At 39.1% G+C, this 23,187-nt stretch overlaps 1 long non-coding RNA gene across 1 annotated transcript; it reads left to right on the top strand.

The window, feature by feature from the left end:
• Positions 1–5,189: 5,189 nt before the first annotated feature.
• On the top strand, positions 5,190–17,305 carry LOC105732868 (uncharacterized). The gene is made up of 3 exons (XR_001111097.2): positions 5,190–5,955; positions 15,875–15,985; positions 16,845–17,305. It is a non-coding gene; the product is annotated as an uncharacterized LOC105732868 (long non-coding RNA).
• Positions 17,306–23,187: the final 5,882 nt, after the last annotated feature.

Here is a 23,187-nt window from a genome sequence, read left to right as displayed (position 1 = left end):
TGAAGAGGGGTCTTCAACTTCGTCCTTGAAAGGCCAAAAGTTCCATTTAAGTTGATTAATTTTTAAACCTAAAGATGTGTATTCTCATCAGCTCCAAAACATCATTGCTTCACAGTGCTTCTTGGTCACAAGCCAGGATAGTTTTTTCACCCAGAAGGCAGTGTATGATTAGAAATTTTCAGTAAGTTTCCTGCAAATAGTTAACCTTCTAATGGACCACACGTAGTTCAGTGAAAAAATGGATTGCCTGTTCTCTTTATGGTCAATCTCATTTGTGTTGTTCCTAAAAGGAAAGTGTGTTCTTATCAGCTATACCTATACTAATTCCCTTTATTGGTAACTAATTGTACTTTCAAAGTCTTGGAATCAGATGGAGCAGTTGAGGCTTAGATGGTCAGGTGATTTGCTCAAGGTCACACTGAAAATGAACGGTAAGCCAAGAACTAGAATCTTTGTGCTCTCTGTTTAGAATTCCCTGCTAGCTCAGACTGTTTCCGTCAGTTGTGCTCCTCAAAAGCCTTTGCAGCTCTGAAAGAACAGAAGCTATGGTATTTTTAAAGACATCTATATTTTAAAGACATTTTTTTTTGACACTCCTCAAAAAAAAATGGAGTCTACTTTTCCTCCCCTTGAATAATAGAATGCTTTGTGACTTCTGAATGTCGCTTAGAAATAGTAATTAGCTTCTGCCTGGCTCTTTTGGGATGATTGCTCTCAGGACTTCCAACTGCAAGGAAGTCCAGGTCTTGTGGAGAGAACATATGTGGGCATCTAAGCCAACAGTCAGCTTCAGCCATCAGTTGTGTGAGTAAGGAAGCCTTCGAGACTCCAGCCCTACCACCACCTAACTGCAGTTCCATGAGAGACCCCAAGTGGAAATCACCTAGCTGAAGCTAGTGGGAGTGTGGGACGATGAGAGTCAGTGGAGTAGTTTGTTAGGCAGCAACAGATACCCAGAACAGAATTTGGTACCTGAATAGGGTGCTGCCATTACAAAATTCTAAAATCTGGCATTGGCTTTGAGACTGGGGAGCAGGTGGAAGTTGCAAGAGGCTCGAGGAAACTACTCACGAAGCTCATTGGGTCTCAAGGGCCATGTTAGTGAAGGCTTACAGGAAGATGAGCAAGTGTGTTCTCATCAGCAAAAAGGAAATTGTTATTGGTAGTTGGAGAAAAGAAATTCCTTGCTATGTGATAAAGTTTTTGCAACATCACCACATTTGACAGTGATATGGACAGGAGGCAGGGAAATTCTGGGAAGACAGTAAGTCCCCTGTAAAGGCCCCAGCCTCAAGCCTGGAAACTGTGGCCCTAAACGAGAACAGTTATTCCTGTTTTCCCACTCAAATGTTGCCTTTTTTGGCCCACCCTCCCCGCCATCCCACCATCCTGTGCCTATGTAAACTCACCCTCAGTTGGCAAAGAGACAAGTGGCTGAACAGCAAGAGAAGAAGCAACTGGGCATCAGAGACTACAGATAAATGCAGCATAACTTCAGATGGCATGACACTGGAAAGGAGCCTGGCCAGAGATGGCTGGGCTTCAGGAAAAGATCACCTTCCTGCACCATCCCCTTTCCAGCTCCCCATCTGCTGAAAGCCACTTCCACCACTTAATAAATTTCTCCACATTCATCACCTTTCAAACTGTGCAACCTGATTCTTCTGGGCACTGAACAAGAACATAGATACCAAGAGGGGAGGGTGTAAACAGTGATCACCCTGACTCTCCACTGAGTTGGTTAACAGCCTTGATTGTAACACATCCCTAGACACTGCTGTGGGGCCGGAGCCCAGAAGCATTCGCCCTAGCGAAGGGGTCAAGGGAACTCTCCTGTCTCAGTATGATGGAAAATAAGAAATGTACCCAGTAATTCTAAGTCTGGCTATTGGGATTTCTAGGGGCCATATTCCTTCTTCTATCTCTACCAATAATAAAATGACAGAGGATAAAGTTAAAGAACTTGTAAATAAAAGAATCAAGACTTGATTTAAAAGAAAAAAAGACTTTATCTTTCTAGTCTCTGCAGATTGCAGATGGCATTAAAATTTAAAAATCCTTCTTCCAGAGAGCAAATCTTGGAAAATGTTCTAGGAAAACATGCTCTGAAAGTGAAGCCAAAGATGTGATTGAAAGACTTCAGGAAGATTTATGGTTGGGCCTCAAAGACCTTGTCAAAAAAGACATAGGTCTTCTAAGCATGTGCCTCATAGATCTCTCCTTTAAAAAAAATAAAAATAAAAATAAAAAATAAGGCTTCCAAGAACCTTAATGGCATTCTCCCAAAGCAGTGATAGAAAAAGCTCATGGTAAAGAAGGCATGTCTCAGAGAGATTTGCATATTTGACTTTTATTTAACAGAGTAAATCCCAAATAAGATTCATATTAAACCACAAATTTTTAAGGGAATTATGTTGGCAGGCATGCCACAGCTTGAACTAACAGGGATAGAAACAATGCAAAATGAAAAAAGGCCTTTGAATCCCCAAACTTTTGCAGACAGGAAGAAAACAGATTAACTGCAAACACAGTTACAGGTACATTTGGGGGCAGCGGAGTGGGGAGGGTAGAATAAATATATCAGAGGGCAGGATCAAGGGCTGAGAAGACAGGTGAAAACTGTGGAGACTCATTCCTAGAAAACAGAAGTGAGCCCAGAAGGATTTTAGAATTGCTATGGATGAGTGGCTGCTATATGCCTGCCCTTTCTCTTCTTTTTGAAAGAAGTATAGTGGTTCTCTTCTGTCCCACCACCGCACATTGGGTGTGTGGAGGTAAATAACTTGTCTCTTTTAGTTTTATATTACCTCAGATAGGAATGGTACATGAGATGCTATAACAAGAGTTGCTTCTGCATCTAGAACTAATTTACATGCCAGGGTCCTGGAGCCCTAGCTGAAGCCTGATGCTGGAAAATGGAGGACTTCAGGGAATCTTGGGAGAGGTGAGTGTATTTTGCATGTGGGAGACATCTTGAGTAATTTTTGGTGAGAGGGTAGGATTGCTGATTTGAAATCATGCCCACAAATTCTTTGATATTTCTCCCATCAAGAAGCAAAATTTTGGCTGGGCACAGTGGCTCACTCATAATCTCAGCATTTTGGAAGGCCAAGGTGAGTGGATACCTGAGGTCAGGAGTTCAAGACCAGCCTGTCCAGCATGTCAAAACCCCGTCTCTACTAAAAATACAAAAATTAGCTGGGTGTGGTGGTACACACCCATAATCCTAGCTACTTGGGAGGCTGAGGCAGGAGAATTGCTTGAACCCAGGAGGCAGAGGTTGCAGTGAATGGAGCTTGTACCACTGCACTCCAGCCTGGGACAGAGCGAGACTCCATATCTCCAAAACAAAGCAAAAAAAAAAAAAGAAGAAGATCATCTTAATTTCACTCATCCTGAATATGAACTGGCCCTAGGAGCTTGTTTCTAACCAATAGAATTCAGCAGAAATGCTGCTGTTATGACTTCCAAGGCTTAGCTAGAAAAGGCAATACAGCTTCTAACTGGCTTTCTCTCAGGGAGGTTCTCCATGGAACCAAGCTTCTATGCTGTGTGAGAAAGCCCTGGCCACATTGACCACCAGACATGTGAGTGAGGAAACCTTCTAGACAATTCCAGCCTAACCACCATCTGGCTACAACTGGGCGAGAGACCCGATGGAGAGCTACCTAGCTGAGTCCAGTCAACTCCCAGAATTGTGAGAGAAGATAAAATATGATTGTTGTTTTATCTCACTAAGCTTGGGATGGTTTGTTACACAGCAGTTGATAACTATAACAGACTTCTTTCCTAGAAACACTGGAGAACGTGTGCCTGGATGGTCCTGGATATCTCCATGTTTGCTACTTGCTTCTCTACTGTGCCCAGTGAGAGCTGAATCTAGTGTGCTATCTCCAAACCACCTGTTAACCAGAGATTCTCAGCTTCCAGAAGTTTCCTGTCTTAGGATCTTGACACATTTGAGACTCTTTGAAGTTATGAGACTCGATGGACTTACTATCAAAAACTTGGCAAGCAGAGTTAGATCAGCAAGTGTTACTTTGTTCAAGTAAGAGGTGAAATGGTGCAGCATGGCATTAACCCTGTGCTCTCTAAGCTTTTGCTGAAGCTCAGCGGCTCATTCTAGAGACTTGTTAGCAACGTACATGTCACTTTGTTGATAGTCATTATTATTTTCATAGGTGCTGTATATAATTGTTTTAAGCTTAAAGCAAAGAAAATGATTAGTTTATGGTTCTAATCTTTTGGATGTTTTAAAGTAAAGTTTTTCCCACTGCAAAATAATAGATACCTGTTGTAGGAACCTTTGGAAACAGAAGTAAAGCACAAAGGAAAAAAAAATCCTTTATAGTTCTCCTTTTTTCATCTCCCCAGAGACGACTTCTTATTTGTTGGCATATGTCTTTCCATACTCTTCAATGCATATATATTCACAGGATAACATTATATGTGGTGTTTTAGAACCACATTTCTAACTTTCTATTTATCATGTTTTGTGTTTGCATGGTATTCCATTTCATAGTTGTGCCATATCTTTAAACAATGCTTGTGGTCAAATAATTTCCCCCAGTATTTTACTGTTATAAAAAATGTTTCGATTAACATTTTGGTCTAAAGTTGATGATAAAGTAGGGGTCGTTTTAATTAACAAATACAATGTCCGGCCATGTACTATTCTGCTGAAAATCCCCCATGGCTCCCATCTTACTCAGAGCCAAAGCTAAGGTCTTTACCATGACTTAAAATGCCCTCAGCCATCTGCTGTGTGCATGCCTGCATACACAGACATGTACATGCCACTCACTCCTACCTCACTAGTTCCTCGTTTCCTGCTCACCCCTGACTCGTTCTCCTGAAGCTATTCCTAGATACACCAGGCAAGCAAGCCCCTGTGTCAGGGCCTTGGCACTTGTTCTTCCTTCTGCCTATTCCAAGTATCCTTGGAATCCAGGCTTCCTCTTTCACTTCCTTTGTTGCTTTGGCTCAGAGATCGCTTTATTTGAGTGCCCTTCCTTAACTATACAATACAAAATAAGAATGTCTTACCAGTTCACGAATCTGCCCTAACCCCTGCATTCCCTGTTTCCTTTACCCAGTTCTATTTTTCTGTAACACTTATCTGACAAATATTATGTTTGTTTATTGTCACTCTTCTTCCAGAATATAAGCACTGTGAAGTCAGAGACTTTGTTAGTTTTGACTACTATTGTATCCAAGGGTTCTGATACACTGCCTGGCACGTAGCTGGCACTCAGTAAGCTATGAAATAATAAGACTAACATATTGGGATCGTGGCAAGGAAGTAATATACTCCACTTTTTCAAGGGGAGTATAAAGGGTATCATTCTTAGAGGGGGGAGATATTGGACGTAGGACTTTGTGAACAAGAGACAGAGATAGAAGGATGTTATTTGGAGTTATGGAGGTTATAAGTATCAGCAGATTAGGAGTTCCAGGGATACTTTAAAGTAAAATTTTTGCCACTGCAAAATAATAGATATCTGTTGTAGGAACTTTTGGAAACATAAGTAAAGCACTTTTTGCTTTACTTGGAGTGGGTGGAACTGGAATGGGGAGGAGGGGACATGGAGAGACTGCTTTTTTTCATTTTGTGTCTTTCTGTAAGATTTGAATTTGTAACATGTACACCAATTACTTAAATAATAGTAGCATGTTTGGACTTCCAGTTTCTGGTGATGGCTGGTTATGAAAACTTGCAGAAACAAAATAATGGATTTTTTTTTAAGTGAAGAACTAAAAAAAATTGAGGAACTTACTGGAACAAAAAGCTGCCTGTGCTGAGGCAGCAGTTGCTGATACCACAAACACTTGTCTGTTGTTTCTGTGGCCTTGCTGAGCCAAAAAACATGTCAAAGCACAGAGCCCACCTAAGACAGGGTATTTGCAGGAGACCCTACCAACAGGAATCAGATAACAAGGAGCAACATGCTAAAGGTAAGGAGGAGTCAGAAATGAACCCAGTGTCCTTTTCCCAGCAGTTGTGGTGAACTGTGGCTACCTTGGTGTTCTTGGAGCAGGGAGGAAAATAAATAGAAAATGCAATTTCCCTGGAAGGCCTGTGCATATCTGCTTTCCTAAAGATTAGCTTTTCAAGTATACATAGCTGGTTGGGCCAAGGATTCTCAAAATCTGAATTTGGCAGAAGCACAGCAAGATCTCTCTGGAAGAGGGCTCATCTCAAACGTCAGGAGACTCCTGTTAAATACTTATTCAAGAATAACAGGTGACAAGCAATAAAGATTGCAAGTTATGCAAGCAACTTGAATATGAATGAGAATAAATCACAGAAGCCCAGCTTCTTCCACTTAGCCTAATCATTTGAGTCATCCATGTTGTCATGTGTATCAGCAGCTTGGTCATTTTAATCGCTGAATGGCAATCCATGGTTTGCTTATCCATTTACTAGTGTAAGATTTGGGTTGGTTCCAGTTTTTAGTGACAATGGTTAAGCTGCTGTTAACATTCAGCTAGATGCTTTTATGTGAATCAAAGATTTTCTTTCTCTTGAGTACATTCCTAGGAGTGGGATTGCTAGTTATATAATAAATATATATACTTAGTAGGAAATTGCCAGATGGGTTTTTAAAGTGGTGTTGCCACTTTGCATTCTCAACAATGTTTGAAAATTCCAGGTGATTGACATTCTCACCAGAATTTGGTATTGTCTGTGGTTTTGATGTTTTTGCTCTTTTGTTGTTTTGATTTGGGTATACAGTGCATTTCGTTGTGTTTTTCATTTTCATTCTCCCATTGCAAATGATGTTGTGTATTTTTTCATATTTTCCTCAAATATTTTAGTTTTTATACCTCCTTTGCCCCTCCATATAAATTTTAGAATCAGCCTGTTAATTACTACCAAACCTCCTACTGGGATTTTGGGATTGCATTGAACCTACAGATCAATTTTGACATCTTAACAATATTGAGTCCTGTTGCCAGTGAATACAATGTATCTCACCATTTATTTCAGGGTTTTTGTTTGTTTGTTTGTTTGTGATAGTCTCACTCTGTCATCCAGGCTGGAGTGCAGTGGCATGATCTTGGCTCACTGCAACCTCCGCCTCCTGGGCTCAAACAATTCTCCTGCCTCAGCCTCCCAAGTAGCTGGGATTACAGCGTGCACCACCACACCTGGCTAATTTTTGTATTTTTAGTATAGATGGGGTTTCACCATGTAGGCCACGCTGATCTCGAACTTTTGACCCCAGGTGATCTGCCTGCCTTGGCCTCCCAAAGTGCTGGGATTACAGGCATGAGCCACTGCGCCCAGCCTATTTCAGTTTTTTAAAGTGTCTTTCATCAGTGTTTTATGGTTTTCAACATACAACATAATTTAGTAGGTTTATACTGAAGTATTTGTGATTTTTAGTGCTATTGTAAATAATACTGTTTTAAAGTTTTTAATATTCAGTTCACTGCTATTATATGAAAACGATTGATTTTTGTATATTTTCTTTTGTAGCCTGTGATCTTCCCAAACTCACTTATTTGTTCTATTAGCATTTTTTTTGGTAGATTCTCTGCAATTTCCTTCATAGTCAGTTATGTTGTCCACAGATAGAAACCATTTATTTATTTCTTTCTAATCTGTATGCCTCTTATTTATTTTCTTTTATTCTCTTTTTATTGTTTGCTCCTCTTCCCCATCATCTGTCACTTTCTGCCTCTGTCCCTTCCCTCTCCTTCCCTCTCTCACTTCTCCCTTATTACATTAGCTAATACAAATAGATCTCACTACTGAAAGCTGAGAGCCTTGCTTGTTCTTGAACCTAAAGGGAAAGCATTCAGTCTTTTGCTAAGAGAATTTTTGTTATGAATGGATGTTGAATTTTGGCAAATGTTTTTTCCCCATCAAATTAAATAATCATATGGTTTTTCTTTTCTAATCAGCTGATAGGATGACTTTATTGATTAATTTTTGAATGTTGACCCAACTTTTTATGTATTTATGGATTCAATTTGCTAACATTTGGTTGAAGATTTTTTACATGTATGTCTGTGAAGGACATGGTCTGTTGTTTTCTTGCAGTATCTTTGATTTTGTTGTCAGGGTAATGGTGAGCTCATTAAGAAAGTTGAGAAGTGTTCAGTCTTTCCCCTTTCATTTTCTGAGAGTTTGTATAGAATGCTATTTCCTCTATAATCAGTTGTACTGTTTTAGCTGCATTTCTCAAATTATGATTTGTTGGTTGAAAAGAAGCCATGTAGGAATGTGGGGTCATCTGTATTAAGAGTGTAAATGATATTGGCTATGTGTCCCCACCCAGATCTCACCTTGAATTGTAATAATCCCCACGTGTTAGAGAGATCCAGTGGGAGGTGATTCATTCATGGGGGTGAGTTTTTCCTGTGCTGTTCTCGTGATAGTAAGTCTCACAAGATCTGATGGTTTTATAAAGCAGAGTTCTCCTGTACATGCTCTCTTGCCTGCCGCCATGTAAGACATGACTTTGCTCCTCCTTGCCTTCTACCATTGATTGTGAGGACTCCCCAGTGTGGAGCTGTAAGTCCATTAAACCTCTTCCCTTCAGAAATTACCCAGACTCACATATGTCTTTATTAGCAGTGTGAGAGCAGATTAATACAGTAAGTAACTTACATCACAATAGGTATGAGCAAACTACTTGTGCCTGGAGGTGGGCAGATTTCCTGAGTGAATGTAAATAGTTCTTGCAAATCAGGCTGGAGAGTCTGAAGAGAACCAACTGACCATGACCACAAGGCTAGCCCCAGTATTTGTTTCCACTCCTAGTAAGCTGTGCTCAAATGATTTCAGCAGAAGTATTTTGTTGACTCAAGGTTACGTTCCAAGTTTTGTTTGAAGATTGGGGGTAACAAATGTGAGGAAGCTTCGAATATGGGAAGGGACCTGTAGAAGAAAATCAGCTGTCTAAGTTATTTAATGTAACAGCTGTTAATTTTTATCAGTGAGGTCAGGTTGGGAATAAAAATCCAATGCCTGTAATCCCAGCACTCTGGGAGGCTGAGGCAGGAGGATCACCTGAGGTTAGAAGTTTGAGATCAACCAGGGCAACATGGCGAAACCCCATCTCTACTAAAAGTACAAAAATTAGCCAGGTGTGGTGGCAGGCACCTGTAATCCCAGCTACTTCTGAGGCTGAGGCAGGAGAATCGCTTGAACCCAGGAGGCATAGGTTGCAGTGAGCTGAGATTGTGCCAGTGCACCCCAGCCTGGGTGACAGAGCGAGTCTGTCTAAAAAAAAAAAAAAGTCCAGTGAGAGTTAGATTTAGATTTGTAGAGAAGGAGCTAAGGACTGAGAACAAACGAGATTTGCCTTCTCATGTGATGTAGAAGGATCATAGGAGAATGAAAATATAACAATGAGAACATGTAAACACAATCTGTGAAGCCTTTCAGTGCTTGCTAGGGGACACCACAATACAATAACATAAAAGATTACCAGTAGGGTGGGAAAAACAAAGAAAAGCAGAGCTATCAGAAAAGTAATCTTCTGTGTCGGGTAGATGCTGTCTACTTTGTGTCACCATCTCTTCAATCTGAGGGTCTTGGGTTATAGCTGTCTTCATCTAATCATCTCTTCCCAGCAGATTTTTAAGATTCAAGAGCTTAAAATTTCTTGAAAAGGTCCATTTCATCAAGACTCAAAGGGGTTTTTATTTTCTGATATTAAATGACTGTTTGAAATTTCTCATATGATTTATCAGATTTTATTATTCTATGTTTAGACAACTAAAAAGAGCTTTTTCATACGTTTTAAGGTAATTGAAATTTGGAAATACCAAATAAAACGAATTATTTCTGTTCTTCCTTTTATAAGATGAAGAGGCAAATCTCAGGGTTGCCTTGTGGCCATTCTAGGATACCTGAAGAACATTTAGTTGTCATCCACACATTGGCAATTTTATTATTCTCAAGCTGGAAAAGTCAAAATAAAGAAGAGTTAACAAGCAGACAAAATATGAACGTAAGTAAGAAATACTAACTGCAAGAAATTTTTACAGTATCATGAACATATAGCAACAATTAGAATGATGGTGATAAGAAACTTAATTTTTTCAAAAAAGAATTTCATGTTAAAATGATTGAAGAGTGTGCTAGAGATTTCACACTATCTTATTTTTGAAAAGAAACTCTCTGGGCATAGAATGAGATTGGTCATTTTACAGGAAGAGAACCCTAATTTGAATTTCACTGTTTTGCTCTATCATCCAAATGATGATTTGCTCTGAAGGATTTTTCTTCCATTAATGTACCTTCCTAAATATTTGTTTAATGTAATATATAAATATGTAATAAATTTGAAGTTTCAATTCAGCTTTAAAATACAATTACCTTTATGAACATAGTAAAACAATATATACTACTGAATTTACCATCTTAATCAAATTAACCTTGTCTAATAGATAAAGCACATTTGTTATCTCATATGTGTGAAGTGTATTATTTTATAACTATGTTATCTGTTTTGTCAGTTTTTATCTCAATGAAAATAACTCATTTTCTCTAAACACAGAGAACTGGAATACCTGCACCAAAAACTAATTTTTTTCTTTATATTTTATATGTTTTATAAAGATAGTATACAGTTTATATCTTTTATAAATCTTAAGATGGTAAAAATAAATTAATATTATCCAAAGGCATTTCCACTTAGTTTCTCTTTACTCATTCTGTAATATATAAAAATAGGGGACAAGTATAAAACAAGGTTTCATGATCAGTTTTGTATATTTTTCTTAGAAATTTTCAAAGTATCTAAACATTATTTATTAACTATTTAATATTAGTCTAAACTTGTAAAGTTAACTATGGATCTGGAAACTAAAACTTAAGTTTACATATTAAGTCTTTATGGTTTGCAGCACTAATAAGAATTTCACATGATTAAATCTATTTGACCGACAAACCAGTGCAAGAATTTTAGACATTTTAAATCCAAAAAACATTAAATCCAACTCTTGTACAAACTAGCACTTTGTTACTAATGTTTTTACATGGTGATAAAGTCAGTGAGACAATATAGAGCTGTTTTTAAACTAAAATAATTTCAATTTGTTCAAAGGGATATGATCAGAAATGTTACATGAACACTTTTAATAGAACTCATTCTGATTTTGATACATGATGAAACTATGTATTCATAAGCCAAAATTTTAAATCATGTCAAAAGTTTTTAGTTTCCTGCTTTTTGTATCTTATAACCTAGTAACCAAGACCATTACTCAAACTAACAGTTAACTTTTTTTCCCTGTATTAGTTTTAAGAAGAATAAAGAACCAATACGAGTAAAACCTGACTATTTTTAAAAAATCATTTGAATTTTATCTGGACTGTATGAGTACGTAAATAACAGCATAATACTTTTTTATTGATTCACATGTTTTTCTAAGAGCAAGAGACAGAGAAGTAGAAGGGGGAAAATGAGAGCCAGCTATGGGCAGATCAGACTGGGCAAAGGTTAACCTACCACCTGAAAATGTTACAATTCTGAAAAATTGAATCTTATAAATACAATTGTGGGATTTATAGTATTACCCGTGTCAATTTGAAGAGTTTGTTTCTGTCCTATCATTAACGTTGTTTATCTTCTTAGGCTAAGGGTATCGTTGGAACTTGGATGCTACAGTTCCCCTTTGGTGGCCCCTTTCATAATCACTAAAAGGCTTCTAGTTCTTTCTTTTCTTGACTAGAATGGAACCATTTTCCAGTAACTTTTTAAATTCACAATACGAAGATTTTGTATCCTGGACCCACAGAAAGATGAGCTGCTTGACAGAGGTCAAGAAGGTTGAGGAGTGTGTGGGCCAGGACAGGACTGGCACAGCAGTGGCACAAAGTTCTGAATACAGCCTGTGTTAGACATGGACATACTGGGAAATATTTGGGTCTTCATATGCAGACTGCTATTTTAAGGGACTTTGAGTTAGTCTGTACATTTCAGAGGCTGGATGAGGAGGAGGGAAGACAAAGGAGAGATGCAAACAGGAGAGTGTGGAACAGTATTTGGGCAGATCAGCAAGTGAGGCAGATTTTAAGTTTTTCTTATTTTATTGGCCCAGATACAGGCTTCTAGGGAAGGGTAAGAGTCTAGATGATATTTAGAAGCTTCTTCATCCCAGTTTTTTAAGCTATATTTTAAAATAAATTTTATACTCATAAAGAATTGCAAAAGCCAATACCACCAATTCCTGTGTGCCTTCACCCAGGATTCCCCAGATTCTCCCAGTGACAAAGTCATAGGTAACCCTGATACATTATCAGTGCTAAGCAGTGGGCATTGATTAATGCTATTAACTACACTGCACACTTTATTTGACTTTTGTTACATGTTATTTTTCCAATGTATATTTATATGAGATTTAATTATGTTACAGATGCATGTTAACTATAGATGCATGTTAAAGTATAGTTATAAATACTATAATCAGCATGCAGAATATTCTATCACCACAGAGTCTCTTATGCTACAGTTTTATAATCATACCTTCACAGATGTGACCACCCCCAGCAACCACTGATGTGTTCTCCATTACTGTTATCTGGCCATTTCAATAGTGTTAGGTGAACGGCATCATGTAATACATAACTTTTTAAATTCCCTTTTTTTGTGTGTGCTCAGCAAGTGTCCTTGAGAGTCCTTCAGCTTGTCGCATGCATCAGTAGTTTGGTCTTTATTATTGCTGAGAAGTATTCCATTGTATGGACGAACCACTGTTTATCCATTCACTTATTATAGGACGTTGTGGTTATTTCTAGCTTTCAGCTATAATGAAGTTACTGTAACCATTTGTGTAGACTTTTGTGTGGAAATGTGTTTTTATTTCTGTAGGATAAATACCCAGGAGTCCTACGGCAAGTCTATGTTTAACTTTATAAGAAATTGCCAAACTTAGAGTACCATTTTATATTCCCACCGTCAGGATATGAGAGTTCTAGTTCTACATCCTCACTAACAGTATTGTGGAGTTTTGGGAGTTTTTTCTTTAATACATATTATTCTAATAGATGTGTAATGGTATATCATCATGACTTTAATTTGCATTTTTTTGGTAGCAACAGTGTTAAACATTTCTGTGTTTAACATTGAATACCACATACCATTTGAATATCCTCTTTAGTGAAGTGTCTGGTTTTGTACATTTTCTAATTGGATTTTTTGTTTTCTTACTGTTGCATTTATAGTTATTTATATATTCTGGATATAAGCCCCTTGTCAGAACCGAGAATTCCAAATATTTTCTCCCAGTCTGTACCTTATATTGTCATCCTCTTAACATGGCCTTTCTCGGAGCAAAAGGATTTGGTTTTGATAAAGTCTACTTTATTGATATTTTTCTTCTATGGATCATGATTTTAGCATCATGTCTAAGAACTCCACCTAATCCTAGGCTATTAATATTTAAAAGATTCCTGGTTTCATTCTTTACGTTTGGATCTGTGATCCATTTTTAGTTAATTTTTGTATTAGGTGTGAGGTTTACGTTTAGGTTTGTTTTTACGACCAAGAACGTACAGTCACTCTAATAACATTTATTGAAAAAAACATCTTTTCTCCTTTGAATTGGTTTTGCCCTTTTGTTAAAACCTTAGCCATACTTGTGTGGATTTATTTCTGGACACACTATTCCGTTCCTTTGATCTATATATCTGTCCCTCCATCAGAACTTCATTGCCTAAATTACTGTAGCTGTATAGTATTAGAAGACTGGATAGTGTGATTCTACCAGCATTTCTTTCTTTCTTTTGTGTTTTTTATGCTTTCATATAAATTTGAAAATTTTCTCATATCTACAGAAAATCCTTCTGAGGTTTTGATAAAAACCTCATTAAGCATATGGATCAATTTGGGGGAAATTGACATCTTCAACATGTTGAATCATCTTTCAATCCATAACACAGTTTGCTTCTGTATTTACTTGGGTCTTTTTAAGATTTTCTTCATTAGATTTGTGTAATTTTCTCCATACAAATCCTATGCATAGTCTGTTTAATTTAGATTGAAGTTGTCTCATTTTTTTGGAGCAACTGTGTAAAGGGTTTTGTGTTTCTAATTTCAGTTTCAATGCATTTGTTGCTAGTGTATAGAAATAAGATTGATTTGTGTGTGTGTGTGTGTGTGAACTTTGTATCCTGCAGCCCTGCTAACTCACTTATTAGTTGTTCCCTTCTCCTCTGTTTCCCAGAAGAGATGGTATAAAGGTAGTTACTTTCCTTTTCTTTTCTTTTTTTTTTTTTTTTTGAGATGGAGTCTCACTCTGTCACCCAGGCTGGAGTGCAGTGACACAATCTTGGCTCACTGGAACCTCTGCCTCCCAGGTTCAAGTGATTCTCCTGCCTCAGCCTCCTGAGTGGCTGGGATTACAGGTGTGTGCCACCACGCCTGGCTATTTTTGTATTTTTTATTAGAGACGGGGTTTCACCATGTTGGTCAGGCTGGTCTCGAACTACTGACCTTTTGATCCACCCACCTCAGCCTCCCAAAGTGCTAGGATCACAGGTACCATGGTTGATGGTGGTTGACTGTGCCCAGCCTGTTACTTATTCTTTTAATGTTTGTTACAGTTCAGCAGTGATACCATCTGGGCCTGGAGATTTCTTTATCCGAAAGGTTTTAAACTGTTAATTCAATTTTTTTAGTAGTTATAAGACTATTCAAGTTATCTGTTATCTTGGGTGTTTTTATAGTTTGGAATTGGTCATATCATCTGAATTGTCAAATATATGGGCATAGAGTTGTTTTTTGTATTCCTTTATTATCCTATAATGTCTTCTGGGTCTGTGGGAGTATTCCGTCTTTCATTACCAAGATTGGTCATTTACGTCTTTCTTGCACTTTCCCCCTTCCTGCCTCCTCTCTTTTCTTCCTGCTTCTCTTCTCCTCATCTTTTGTCAGCCTTGCTTGAGGTTGATCAATGTTACTGATCTTTTCAAAGAATAAATTTTTGTTTTTATTTTTCTCTATTGTTTTTCTGTTTTCAGTTTCATTGACTTTTTACTCTTTATTCTTTCTTCCTCTTTGCTTTGGGTTTATTTTGCTCTTCCTCTTGTAGTTTCTTGAGGTGGAAGCTTTGTTATGGATCTGAGACTGTTTTTTCAATATAAGCATTTAGTGTTATAAATTCTTTAAAAATGAATCTGCTTTAACTGCATCCCAAAGATTTTTATATGTTGTATTTTCATTCCCTTCAGTGTATTTTTAAATTTCCTTTGAGACTTTCTCTGACCATTGGAGTATTTAGAAGTGTCATGTTGAATTTCTAATTGTTTTGTGATTTTTCCTGGTATCTTTCTCTTACTGATTTCTAGTTAGATTCATTATGAACAGATAATATATTTTTTATGATTTCAGTCCTTTTAAATTTGTGAAGGTTTGTTTTATATGACCCAGGATGGGATGTGGTCCATCTTGGTATCTATGTATTAGTTGGCAAGGCCATTTTTTCCTTGCTGAGGGACTTGGCTTGGAGTTAACATACATCTCTTCTGCCCACATTCCAGTAGTTAAAACTAAATCATTTGGCCACACCTAACTGCACAGAAGGCTGGGAAATAGATTTTAGCTGTGTGACTAGAAGGAAATGGGAATCAAGTTTGGAAATTACGTAACACTCTGTTTTTGATTTTTTAAAATTTTCTCCCTTTATTCCCATTCCCAATCCTATAGTTATTTACATATTCTGGTGTATTTAAATATGTCCTTCTGATCTACCTTCTATATATTGAATTAGATTTTTATGAATCTTTGTAAAATACATAGGATTTCTTTGAGTATTTTTAAAAAATGTTTATAATTGGTTATCGTCTGATATAGTTTGGATGTCGTACCCTCTAAATCTCATGTTGAACTGTAATCCTCAGTGTTGGCAGTAGGGCCTGGTGGGAGGTGACTGAATCATGGGAGCAGAGTTTTCATGAATGGTTCAGCACTGTCCCCTCAGTGCTGTCTTTGCAGTAGTTCCAGCAAGATCTGGCTGTTTAAAGGTATGAGGCATCTTTCCCCTCACTCTCCCTTGCTCCTGTTGTCACCACGGGACATGCCTGCTCCTGCTTCGCCTTCTGCCATGAGTAAAAGTTCCCTGACGCATCTCTAGAAGTCAAGCAGATGCCAGCACCATGCTTCTTGTACAACCTGTAGAACTGTGAGGCAATTAAACCTCTTCTCAGGTATTTTTTTTCTCAATGTCAAATTTTTTTTATAGCAGTGCAAAAACAGCCTAATATTTTGTCTGTATAGCATTCTGATTATTAGTTCTTCACTATATATTAAAATCGACTTACGTTGCTGCAGGTATTGCTAATTCATCCCTCTGACTTCTTCAAAAATATACCACTTTATTCATATTTACTCAACATTTTACTTTATTCCCCCATGTATTAAAAGCCAAAAGCATTACTAATTTAATAATGTCATATTTGTTCTTCTAATTATTTTTGCTGCATAACAAAGCTTTTTTTTTTTTTTTTTTTTTTTGAGATAGAGTCTCGCTCTGTAGCCCAGGCTGGAGTGCAGTGGCGCAGTCTTGGCTCACTGCAGCCTCCAACTCCCAGATCCCGGTTCAAGCAATTCCCCTACCTCGGCCTCCCAAGTAGCTGGGATTACAGGCAGGAGCTGATTTTTGTATTTTTTTCAGTAGAGACGGGTTTCACCATGTTGGCCAATCTGGTCTTAAACTCCTGACCTCGTGATCCATCCACCTCAGCCTCCCAAAATCCTGGGATTACAGGCATGAACCACTGCGCCTAGCCAACAAAGCATTTTTAACTTAGTGTCATTTATTTTATTCAAAAATCTGCAATTTGGACTGCAGTTGGCACTACAGCTCGTCTTTGCTCCTTACAGTATCAGCTGGAATTGGCAGTGACTCAGCAGGTTGGGACTGGCATCAACGGAAGACTCATTCTCGTCAGGTGGTTGACGGTGGCTGTAAGTTGGAACCTCAGCTGGGGTTATTTGCCAGGACACCTACACATGGCATGTCCATGGAGCTGCCTGACTTTTTCACTGCAGTGGCTGGGTTCCAAGAGCAGTTATCCCAAAAGAATAAGGCAGAAGTGCATGACTTTTAGGATCTTGTCTCGCAAGTCACACAGAGTCACTTCTGCCATCCCCTGTTGGTCAAGAAGGACATGAAGGTCTTGCTAGGTGCATGGGGAGAAGACAGACTCTACCTCCTGATGGAAGGAGTGTCAATGTTACATAGTAAGAGAAGCACATGGAATGGGATGTATTGTGATGCCCATCTTTGAAACAGACAATCTGGCACATCTGTGAAAATTAAAAGTCTGATTTGGATATAACAATTGAGACTGATTAGCACAGATGTCTAATTATAAAAGTTAAATTCCAAATACACTTTATTTTGGCCAAAGACTAGGTTATAGCCAAGGAATTCTGGCTCCCTATACTCCTAGGCTTTTTTTTCTTTTTTGAGAGATGGAGTCTCACCCTGTCGCCCAGGCTGGAGTGCAATGGTGGGATCTCGGCTCACTGCAACCTCTGCCTCTGGGTTCACTCGATTCTCCTGCCTCAGCCTCCCGAGTACCTGAAATTACAGGTGCACACCAACACACTTGGCTGATTTTTTGTATTTTTAGTAGAGACGAGGTTTCACTATGTTGGCCAGACTGGTCTCAAATTCCTGACCTAGTGATCCGCCCACCTTGGCCTCCCAAAGTGCTGGGATTACAGACATGAGCCACCGTGCCCCACCCCTAGCCTTTTTTTCCAAGGTTGTCAGTACCTTCTTCCCCTTGATCTTTAATTTTTTATGTGATCAACATAATACACAAGATCAACCAGTTCAAACAACATGATTACAAAACATGCACACCTTGAGTGTAATAAAGAGAAACAGAGCTTTCTTTCCCTTTAGAAAATACATCCTACAAGAAAGCAATAGTAACTAGTTCTCAACCTTACTCCTTTTCTTTTGTGCTGCTGGCAAGAAGATCTCTGATGTATTGAACATTCTGATTAGATACCTTCAATATAGATATGACTATTCTGAAGGCTTATTATCTCCATCACTAGAAAATAGATCCATAACTTTTTCAGTCCTTGTGCCTTTTTCTCTGAACTTGTCTCTCCTGAGGCTATTAAATACAATGGTGCTTGAGGAAAACACTGCCAAAATAGCTCTGCTTTTCTTAAGTGATGTAAGAAAAATGGAAAAAGTGTTCTAGCAAAGTGTCATGAAAAGATGGTAGTGAGTCCAACCCTGTCAAGTCCTGATTTCTGTGTATCATTTTACCCATTTCTGTCAAAATCCAGAACGGTCATACCCAAATGGATGAAAATGCTGATCACTCTAACCTTTTAACTATGTAAAGCTTTCACCAAGGCAGAAAATCACATCTAAAAAATTGACATAAGATGGGCCAACTCAGTTTGTTCCTTTTCTTGAATTGCTATGCCAAGACAAGATGAGTCTTGGGCCTTTGTTTGTTTTTATTTTTTAACAGATAATTTCAAATACATATTAAAAGTAGAGAGGACAGTTCAGTCATCCCTCAGTATCTGTGAGGGATTGGTCTGAGGATCCCCTTTGAATACGAACGCCTGCTGACACTTAAGTCCCTGCTACAAAATGGCAGAGTATTTGCATATAACCTATGCACATCCTCCTACATACTTTAAATCATCTCTAGATTACTTGTAGTGCCTAATACAATGTAAATGCTGTATAAATAGTTGTCATACTGTATTGTTTAAGGAATAATGACAAGACAGAAACATCTGCACATGCTCATTACAACCATCATAGACCTAAGTACACTTTTGACTTGAGGCTGGCTGAATCCACAGATGTAGAACCCAGAGGATACAGGGGGCTGATTGTGTAGTGAAATGCCACAGCCATCCCCCAACTTCAGCAATTACCAGCCCATGGCCAGTCTTGTCATCTGCGCTCTCCATCCCCAAATATATTAAAATGTATTACTTTAAAGCAAAATCTTGATATCATTTCATCCATACTGCTTCAATGTGTATCTCTACACGTAAAGTACTCTTTAAAAACATAACTACCATACTATTATCACACAGTTGAAAATTAGCAGTTCTGGATTCTGTTGAGACATGCAAAAGATGCATCTATAACTGGGGAGAATGAAGTAAAGAATATAAGTGGACACAGAACAGGAAAAACAAAGACTGAGCCTCTGAAGTCCTGAAAGGGGTTCCAGTCTGCAGTTCTCCCTCCGATGTCAAGAGTCACCTCATCTCTTTGTATCATTCTAGTAAATCCCCCATTTTGATTACACTGAGTTGGACTTCAGTAATTTAAATTTGGAAGCATCGTGACTACTACTACTGCTATCTGGACAGCTTAGTGTTACTCTTCCCTCCATATTCTTTGATTTGTTTATCATACCATTCAATTTAGTTAATCCCAGTAGCTACTATTTATTGAACACCGATCATATACCAGACACTCTACCAAGTGTAGAGATTAAACTACACTAATGTTCACAACAACCCATTGAAAAAAGTATTTCCCTATCTTGCAGATAAAGAAATGAAAGTCTGTCTGGATTAGGTAATACTCCCAGGTCACACAGTTAACAAGTGTGGAACCAAAATCTTACCCAGATCTTTCTGACCCTCAGCCTGTTCCCATTATGCATCTGACAAACGTGATTTTTATTTCAAAAAAAAAAAAAAAAAAAAAAGCCAGTACAATTCTGTGGTATCTGTTGTTTATCATATTGTTTTCTCATCTTCCTAGGTACACAACTACTCCTTCATGACTCAGGTTTGATCACATGATTGGGTTCTAGCCTATGGAATGTGAGGAGAAGACATGTCATGTTTCTTGGCTTGGGCCCAGTAAAACTTCCCATTTGCTGTCCTCTGTGCTCTCTCTGCTTTTGCTGTCTGGCTGATGATGCCTAAGGTGACCTTGGGAACCACACGTTGGTGACGACAAAGACTGACATCCTGAGTCTCTGAGTGACTATATGGGACAGAGCCCCCTGCCACCAGTCTGAAGCCTCTCTGGACTGTTTACGTGAGCAAGAGATAAACTTCTATTGTGTTAAAGCCATTATATATTTAGCATTCTATTTATTATTACAGCACTTAGCCTTCTTTTTATGTACTGTTTCAATTATCTCTTACTGGATAACAAACTACCCCCGACATTTAGCAACTTAAAACCACAATCTTAAATTAACTCATGATTCTGCGGGTCAGAAATTTTGGCTCTTGCCTCTACTTGTTCATGCAGCTACAATGAGCAGATAGGCAGCTGGGGGCTAGTTTGTCCAGAAGTGCCTCACTCACATGTCTGGAAATAGGTGCTGGCTGGACCGTGTGTCTCCAGCAGGCCTGCCTGAGATTATTCACATGGTGGTGGAAGAGTTCTCAGCAGCAAGAGAGGGCAAGCCCCAATCTGTAAGTATGTCTCAAGCTCCTGCTTGCATCATGTTTGCCCATAGGCCATTATCCAGCGTGAGTCACCTGGGGAGAGGGGAGTATGATTTATTGGGGACTATTTACTGCAACAATCTGCCATATGTACAAGTTAGGCAAATCATTTACATATATACAACATCTTAGTCGTGTATTTAATACCAGAGTCCCGCTCTCAAGCTGTTTTCATAACCCCTGAATCAAGTTCTATTTAATAATATCTGTTTTGGATATAATAAAAATCATTTATTTTTTTACTTTTCAGGTCTATATATGAGAATAAAATATTTACCAATACATCATACATTTAGGTTAGTAGAATTGGGATTTAAAGAAGTGAACCTTATTCATTCTCCCAGTTTCATATTTGCCATTAACATTGAGCTCCCTTCGTTTTAAGTCAGATGCAGTAACCCTCCCTAGACTCCATATCCCCTTTGAGCTCCTGTCATATCCTGTTCCCTTCACATCATCTGTCTGCCTTTCTCTTTCTTTCCTCCCTTCCCTTCCCTTCATTTGCCTTCCCTTTTCCCTTCCCTCTGCCCTTCCCTTTTTCCTTTCCTTTCCTTACAGTTTTGCTTTGTCGTCCAGGCTGGAGTGCAACGGTGCGATCTTGGTCACTGCAACCTCTGCCTCCCAGGTTCAGGTGATTCTCTTGCCTCAGCCTCCCAAGTAGCTGGGATTATAGATGCTCACAACAACACCTGGGTAATTTTTATATTTTTAGTAGAGACAGCGTTTTGCCATGTTCGTCATACTGGTGTCAAACTCCCAACCTTAGGTGATCCACCCGCCTTGGCCTCCCAAAGTGCTGGGATTACTGGAATGAGCCACCGCGCCCAACCCACATGTTATTTCTTGAAGGATATCCTCATCTTCCAGTTATTTCTCAATCCTTTCAGTCTGGTTTCCTTGCTATTATGAAAACAGCTCTTGTTAGGGTGACCCGTGACTTTCTCGTCACTAAATCCATGGGCATGAAACTTTATTTACTGGTGGTTGACTTCTTCTCAACATCACACTACTATCCCTCTGCTTTTCCATCAACCTTTCTGGCCTTGTCTTAGTTTCCTTTGAAGGCTCATCCTCCTTTACCTTAGTTTTAATTGACAGAATTCCTCAAGACTCCGTGCTTGGTCTTTTCTCACTCTACTCTCGCGCTAGGTTGGCCTCATCTTTGACCATGTCTTCAGTATCATCTATCTCCTGTTGAGTCTCAAACTTGTTTCTCCATCTTGGGCCTCTTCTTTAAGCCCCAACCCTGTGTATCTCCAGTTGTTTATCTCACAGGCACCTCAGACTCAGTTTATGTCCACACCGAACCTGTGCTTCTTCCTCACTCACTCTTCCCTCCAAACAAAAGTCAGTTCTTTCCTGGTAGTTTCAGAATGGCCCCACAATCCAAAAGCCCATGAATCATTCTTGACTCCCTGTACTGTCACTGCCCCCCGTGCCATCCTTCACCCTTTCCTGTTATGCCCTTTTCTATTCTGGGAATATCTCCCATTGTGAGTCATCTGGGTGGGTGACAGTTCCCCAGCTCCCACTATGAAAGACAAAGGGGCTAACATCCTCCCTCTCTCTGTCTCCTGGCAGCTGAGGCAGTGCCTGTGACCTGACCTTGGTTGATTGGCTATGTCTACCAAGAACTTTGAATATTGAGAGTAAAACCAAGAAGGTACAATTAGAAGTCATTCATGAATATATCAGTGGAGTACTGGCTGTATTGATCCTGCTTCCTGTTTCTTAACTTTCTTGGTTAAGAAACTATCTTGGTTCCTGCCCCCGCACTTTCCATGCTGGTGTGCTAGTCCCCAGTGGATTTATCCTGCAAATGCCCCCATGTGCTTAAGATACTCAGAGGATTTTGTTATTTGCCACCAGAAAAGTTGTGACCAATACAGGCACTGATGTTCCAGGTGAATTCAGATGCCATCACAAAATTTTCTCCACTGATCGAAGACCCAGCCACAGAGTGCACAAAACTGCTCTCAAGATCTTTATCTTGAGGATAAAGTAATAGCTCCCTCCAGTTCAGAAAGCAGACTAGCCACTGCTTGCTATAAAATGGCAGGCTCCGCAAGCTCAGTGTTCTTCACCTGCCATGCAAAGCCACTGTGTGTGTGGCATCCACCTGTGCCCCATCCAGCACACTGTCTTCGTGGGCTGAGAGCCACAGTGGCTGATGCAGACATGCTTGTGCTCATGTTGTTGACTGCTCTGTGGATCATAAAGTCCTGCGCTTCTGACCCAGGAGGCTTGCGTCCTGTGCCAGCATCCACAAAACAGTAACAGTTTAACTTACTAACTTGCAAGTCGGGGAAAAAGTCCAGACATGACACTAACCATTTCCTACCAGCCAGCACAGTACCTGGCCTAAAGCAGATGTTCAGTATTTGTGAAACAAATGGATGGTTGGCTAGATAGAAAGTAGATGGACTTTGAGCTCTGCTTAAGGTGTTGCAGGGACCAAACTTTTTCAGAAATGCCAGCCCTATTCTGGAATGATTCTGGAACTGTGGGGAAGACAATTGAGAACTGAAGATTATCTTGACCTCAAGTTTCTTGTTGTGTTTGTAAGTAGAGTTTTTGGATCTGCCAGCTCCTCTTCTGATAGTAAACTGTCTGACATGAGCAGTCCTGGAGACAGTTGTATTTTATTCTGAATTACCTGAATGAGTCTGATGTCCCCAACACCTAGCTAAGCTCAGCAGTGATGCATGGGTTGGACTGATGTGGGAAGTAGGCAGCCTGGAGTGGCAGAGGCCCA

This window comes from Aotus nancymaae, unplaced genomic scaffold (assembly GCF_030222135.1).
Source record: "Aotus nancymaae isolate 86718 unplaced genomic scaffold, 86718_ANA_hifiasm-v0.15.2.pri h1tg000025l, whole genome shotgun sequence".
Taxonomy (NCBI): Eukaryota; Metazoa; Chordata; class Mammalia; order Primates; family Aotidae; genus Aotus; species Aotus nancymaae.
Note: the sequence above shows the minus strand (reverse complement) of the source record. Positions and strands in the feature narration are given on the sequence as shown.